Genomic DNA, 6,813 nt, shown 5'->3' with positions numbered 1-6,813 from the left:
CCACGTGGTGGTGCCGCCGTTGACCCTGGCCATTGACCGAGCAACCCGACGTTCCTACCAGCCCCCTCCGCAGGAGAATGTGTTACTCCAGCCACGACAGACGAAGAGGACGGACAGACAAGAGGGCTCATAGACACAGCAGCATTAGCAGTGGCGATGTCTCTCTGTCCTACAGCAGTGGCGGTGTCTCTCTGTCCTACAGCAGTGGCGATGTCTCTCTGTCCTACAGCAGTGGCGATGTCTCTCTGTCCTACAGCAGTGGCGATGTCTCTCTGTCCTACAGCAGTGGCGATGTCTCTCTGTCCTACAGCAGTGGCGATGTCTCTCTGTCCTACAGCAGTGGCGATGTCTCTCTGTCCTACAGCAGTGGCGATGTCTCTCTGTCCTACAGCAGTGGCGATGTCTCTCTGTCCTACAGCAGTGGCGATGTCTCTCTGTCCTACAGCAGTGGCGATGTCTCTCTGTCCTACAGCAGTGGCGATGTCTCTCTGTCCTACAGCAGTGGCGATGTCTCTCTGTCCTACAGCAGTGGCGATGTCTCTCTGTCCTACAGCAGTGGCGATGTCTCTCTGTCCGCAGCTCAGACAGTCGGACGGTTAGAGACTTTACACCAGGGATGAGAGTGTGTAAGTGTGACTTCGCATGGCTCACAATAATTACAAAAAAAAAGACGCGGAGTTCTTAAGTATTATTCTAATATTTGAGTTAATAACGATGAGGGTCTTCTCACTGTTGGGCGATAATCCGCTTTGTTTGATCAGGGAGAGCTTTAATCACTGGCGCACCTCCGATCGGCGAGAGAAGTTTAACGAACACAGTTAATATATGTAAATTCGTTTTTAATATATGCAGTATATGCAGGGGCGGAGCCACGGGGGTGGGGCTGGGGGGGGCTCAGCCCCCCCTGAAATTTTGGGAAAGTCGGTAATTGGGATAACCGGATATCCGGCTGCTGCAAAATGCTGCAGGCTGTCACCTTGTGCTGCCCTGCAGGCTGCCACCTTGTGCTGCCCTGCAGGCTGTCACCTTGTGTGCTGCCTTGCAGGCTGCCACCTTGTGTGCTGCCCTGCAGGCTGCCACCTTGTGTGCTGCTCTGCAGGCTGTCACCTTGTGTGCTGCCCTGCAGGCTGCCACCTTGTGTGCTGCCCTGCAGGCTGCCACCTTGTGTGCTGCTCTGCAGGCTGCCACCTCGTGTGCTGCCCTGCAGGCTGCCACCTTGTGTGCTGCCCTGCAGGCTGCCACCTTGTGTGCTGCTCTGCAGGCTGTCACCTTGTGTGCTGCCCTGCAGGCTGCCACCTTGTGCTGCCCTGCAGGCTGCCACCTTGTGCTGCCCTGCAGGCTGTCACCTTGTGTGCTGCCCTGCAGGCTGCCACCTTGTGTGCTGCCCTGCAGGCTGTCACCTCGTGCTGCCCTGCAGGCTGCCACCTTGTGTGCTGCTCTGCAGGCTGTCACCTTGTGTGCTGCCCTGCAGGCTGCCACCTTGTGCTGCCCTGCAGGCTGCCACCTTGTGTGCTGCCCTGCAGACTGCCACCTTGTGTGCTGCTCTGCAGGCTGTCACCTTGTGTGCTGCTCTGCAGGCTGTCACCTTGTGCTGCCCTGCAGACTGTCACCTTGTGTGCTGCTCTGCAGGCTGTCACCTTGTGTGCTGCCCTGCAGGCTGCCACCTCGTGCTGCCCTGCAGGCTGTCACCTTGTGTGCTGCCCTGCAGACTGTCACCTTGTGTGCTGCCCTGCAGGCTGCCACCGTGTGTGCTGCCCTGCAGGCTGCCACCTCGTGTGCTGCCCTGCAGGCTGCCACCTTGTGTGCTGCCCTGCAGGCTACCACCTTGTGTGCTGCCCTGCAGGCTGCCACCTTGTGAGCTGTCACCTTGTGCTGTCACCTCGTGTGCTGCCCTGCAGGCTGCCACCTTGTGCTGTCACCTCGTGCTGCCCTGCAGGCTGGTTGAGCGGCAGCCTTTCGAACTTATCGAACTTATCAGCCACGTCAGCGGCTCCGAACCTATTAATAAACTCCGCGTTTAAATCCAATAAAATTTGTTTTATACATTTGTGGCGCCCTTTGGGAAACATAAACACACTGAGATATCTCAGAATATTGAAGTCAGCCCCCCCCCCCTCCAAAGTCAAAATCCCGGCTCCGCCCCTGAGTATATGTACATGTACTTTGGAATAAAAACATTATCCGCGTAAGCCTGCGTGCTAAACTGATGTGCACAATCTTGATTTAAAGCTTTCGTGACTGCAGGAAATCCACACTCGTTTTTGTTCTTTCGGTAAAGTCACGTGGGTAGGGGAGAAATAAATAAATAATGCCGACGTTTCGATCGCGAAAAAACAGCCACCGTCCGTGTTATTGCAAGCAAGGGTAAAACCTTTTATTATTATTTTCCCAAACGTTGATACTGGCAACAAGAACAACAACAACAAAAAAACCCGTCCCATTTAGTCGCTGCTCAACCCCCGGAGCAGTAAATGCCCTTAGAGTGGCATCGTCCTTGTACTGGGTCACCTTTAGGGCGTCGTTCTCTGGGTCTGACACTGGTGGTGAGACTGGGTCATGAAGAAGGCCCGCTGCTGCTGCTGACCCTGCTGTATGGCCAATCAGTTTTAAAAACAATGCATCAAATATGATCATCAGAGGCACGTGTTTGTTTGCATGTTCACCACAAGCACAGTCTGTGCGGTTAATGCAGACATTTGACTCCTCGTTTGAACATATTAAACACCCCTTGTTTTATTGTCGGAAAGGATCAAATCCATTCTCATTTTTTTCCCTACTTTTAAACTGCTACTGCGTGTTGAAACTAACCCTCCCTGCGCATCACCACGATCCCATCCGCACCAAATTAATTACGACCGAAAGATTTTGCGGTCGTTAAACCCCATACACACGCGCCTGTACTAAGACGCAATGAAGATATACTATGCGAGCATTAATTCCCTGTAAATCACAGGGGTGGTTAAGCAGGGAGGGAGAGGGTGGAGGGGAGTTTTCCTACGCTCTGGGAGCGTAGGGGGAATCACGGAGTTGGACAATTCCTAATAATCAATTGAGTCGGCCCAGATGCGTTTACGAGGATGCCGCGGTGGCTATGAGATGTTGACTACCTCGCCTGGTGTACAGGAGGTCGTGGGTTCGATCCCGACCCTGACGCCTGCTGCTGTATATTTGGAGTTTGCGTGTCTCTCATCATCATCACGGTGGCTAGGAGATGTTAACTACCTCGCCTGGTGTACAGGAGGCCGTGGGTTCGATCCCGACACTGACTCCTGTATATTTGGAGTTTGCGTGTCTCTCTCATCATCATCACGGTGGCTAGGAGATGTTAACTACCTCGCCTGGTGTACAGGAGGCCGTGGGTTCGATCCCTACCCTGACGTCTGATGCTGTATATTTGGAGTTTGCGTGTCTCTCTCATCATCATCACGGTGACTAGGAGATGTTAACTACCTCGCCTGGTGTACAGGAGGCCGTGGGTTCGATCCCGACACTGACTCCTGTATATTTGGAGTTTGCGTGTCTCTCTCATCATCATCACGGTGGCTAGGAGATGTTAACTACCTCGCCTGGTGTACAGGAGGTCGTGGGTTCGATCCCGACCCTGACGCCTGCTGCTGTATATTTGGAGTTTGCGTGTCTCTCATCATCATCACGGTGGCTAGGAGATGTTAACTACCTCGCCTGGTGTACAGGAGGCCGTGGGTTCGATCCCGACCCTGACTCCTGTATATTTGGAGTTTGCGTGTCTCTCTCATCATCATCACGGTGGCTAGGAGATGTTAACTACCTCGCCTGGTGTACAGGAGGCCGTGGGTTCGATCCCTACCCTGACGTCTGATGCTGTATATTTGGAGTTTGCGTGTCTCTCATCATCATCACGGTGGCTAGGAGATGTTATCTACCTCGCCTGGTGTACAGGAGGCCGTGGGTTCGATCCCGACCCTCACGTCTGCTGCTGTATATTTGGAGTTTGCGTGTCTCTCATCATCATCACGGTGGCTAGGAGATGTTAACTACCTCGCCTGGTGTACAGGAGGCCGTGGGTTCGATCCCGACCCTGACTCCTGTATATTTGGAGTTTGCGTGTCTCTCTCATCATCATCACGGTGGCTAGGAGATGTTAACTACCTCGCCTGGTGTACAGGAGGCCGTGGGTTCGATCCCTACCCTGACGTCTGATGCTGTATATTTGGAGTTTGCGTGTCTCTCATCATCATCACGGTGGCTAGGAGATGTTATCTACCTCGCCTGGTGTACAGGAGGCCGTGGGTTCGATCCCGACCCTCACGTCTGCTGCTGTATATTTGGAGTTTGCGTGTCTCTCATCATCATCACGGTGGCTAGGAGATGTTAACTACCTCGCCTGGTGTACAGGAGATCGTGGGTTCGATCCCGACCCTGACTCCTGTATATTTGGAGTTTGCGTGTCTCTCATCATAATCATCACGGTGGCTAGGAACTGTTGACTACCTCGCCTGGTGTACAGGAGGCCGTGGGTTTGATCCCGACCCTGACTCCTGTATATTTGGAGTTTGCGTGTCTCTCTCATCATCACGGTGGCTAGGAGATGTTGACTACCTCGCCTGGTGTGCAGGAGGCCGTGGGTTCGATCCCGACCCTGACGATTGCGCGTCTTTACACCGTGTGGTGGTGGTGGTGGTGGGTGGCGGGGTTGCCAGAGAATCCCCGCGCCTGCGAGAGAGGTGGCACTCAATCCGCGCACAAATGGATAATTGACCCACTTGCTGTACTCTCAATCTCCCATCCACTCTACCGCCTCATCCCCAACTCCCCCTCTCCCTCCTCTCCACGCTCTCCTCCCTCCCATCCCCTCCCTCCCCTCGTCCCTACCCTCGTCCCTCCCCCCGCCTGCCCCTGTCCCCTATCTCCCCTCTAGAAGCCGCGCTCGTGATAAATCCCAGCGATGAAGACAATTGTGGCACATGGAACAGGCGACGTGCAGGTAACTCATGGGGGTGGAGGGAGAAAGAAGGGTGGAGGGGGGGTGAGAGAGACGTTGGACAGAGGGAGAGTCAGGGGAGAGTTGGAGAGAGTGGGAGAGAGAGAGAGAATCTACGTTGAGTGTATCACTCAGAGAGGGAGTGTGTGGATGCTTGATGGAATGAGCGCTATGATTGTAATTAAATATATTGTTGTTTGTTTGTGCCGTTGTTGTTTTTAATTTCTGTGTGGGATAAGTGCCCCTTTTATTTCAATGAAGATTGTTTAAAAAAAAAAACAGATCAAATGGAAGGGAAATTATACGTTCTATGCAAACACAACCCCCCTTTACCCTGTCCCTCGCGAGCGGAATGGACAAATAACATAAATGTCCTCTATCTTCCCCTTGCCGCAACGATTCCAACTTCTCCCTCTCAAAGAGAGAGACGCAGGGACTTTGAGGCGCGCGGCGCAGGTTAAGACTCGTCCATCATGGGACCAGGTGATGACATTCGTGGGGCCCGGCAGGCAGTTCGCCACGGGATTCCATCCGGCTCGTGAAACGCCGCACAAAGCCCGATCGGAAGGGGTTTCAGGAGATCGCAAAAGCGACGGCAATTGGCTTTGCCATAACGGGCTTCATCGGCTTCTTCGTGAAACTCATCCGTATCACCCATCGACAACATCATTGTCGGCAGTTAAGATCAACCGGAGTTCCACTTGGACAGAGATGCTGTCACTTCTGGAGTTAACTTTATATCGTGAACAGTGAAATGCCATTAAAGTTGCAAAATGTGTCCAATGTTTTACCAGCAGTTTTTTGACATTCAGTTTTGACTTGACTTATGAATAAAGCCCATGTGAATGTTGATATGACAAAAAAAGAGCTAAGAGAGACAGAGGAGAACGACTCAGAGGGAATCAGCAACAATTGACTCTCCCACAAAGCCCTCGTGGTCCTATACATATGTGATGGCGTTATCGGCCAACTTAATGAATGGGGTTGTTGTTGTTGTTTTGCACGTGCGAGGAAAACCGGAGCCACCGACTAATTCCTCACCCGTGCGTGCGAGGGCGAAACACTCTATGACATACGGAAAAGGACAGATGGAGATTCGTCCGCACACGTTGCTGTCCCGCCTTCTCCTGGCAGAGCGAGGGGGTACAGCTCCTCCTCGACACCCACCCACGGGTAGAAGGGGAGTTTGACAGTCCCATCCGTGTGTGATCCACCATCCCTCGCTGCCTCCACAGTGATGGATTACAGGCCACTCACCCATTCACTCACCCATTCACTCACACACTGACCCACGCACTCACCCATTCACTCACCCATTCACTGACCCACGCACTCACCCATTCACTCACACACTGACCCACGCACTCACCCACTCACTCACCCATTCACTGACCCACGCACTCAACCATTCACTCACTCACACACTGACCCACGCACTCAACCATTCACTCACTCACACACTGACCCACGCACTCAACCATTCATTCACTCATTCACTGACCCACGCACTCACCCACTCACTCACCCATTCACTGACCCACGCACTCACCCACTCACTCACCCATTCACTGACCCACGCACTCTTCCACTCACTCACTCATTCACTGACCCACGCATTCACCCATTCACTCATCCATTCACTGACCCACGCACTCACCCATTCACTCACTCACACACTGACCCACGCACTCACCCACTCACTCATTCACTGACCCACGCACTCAACCATTCACCCACTCACTCACCCTGTGTCACTCACCCCATGAATCACACACCCACCTACTCACCCACTCACCCACTCACTCACCCTGTGTCACTCACCCCATGAATCACACACCCACCTACTCACCCAC

At 53.3% G+C, this 6,813-nt stretch overlaps 1 pseudogene; it reads left to right on the top strand.

Moving 5' to 3' along the window:
- Nucleotides 1-5,019: 5,019 nt before the first annotated feature.
- LOC116956332 (protein transport protein Sec61 subunit gamma-like) lies at nt 5,020-6,312 on the top strand (annotated as a pseudogene).
- Nucleotides 6,313-6,813: the final 501 nt, after the last annotated feature.

Source organism: Petromyzon marinus, chromosome 64 (assembly GCF_048934315.1).
Source record: "Petromyzon marinus isolate PM22_M1 ecotype Great Lakes invasive population chromosome 64, UKy_Petmar_22M1.pri1.0, whole genome shotgun sequence".
In the NCBI taxonomy this organism is placed as follows: domain Eukaryota; kingdom Metazoa; phylum Chordata; class Hyperoartia; order Petromyzontiformes; family Petromyzontidae; genus Petromyzon; species Petromyzon marinus.
Note: the sequence above shows the minus strand (reverse complement) of the source record. Positions and strands in the feature narration are given on the sequence as shown.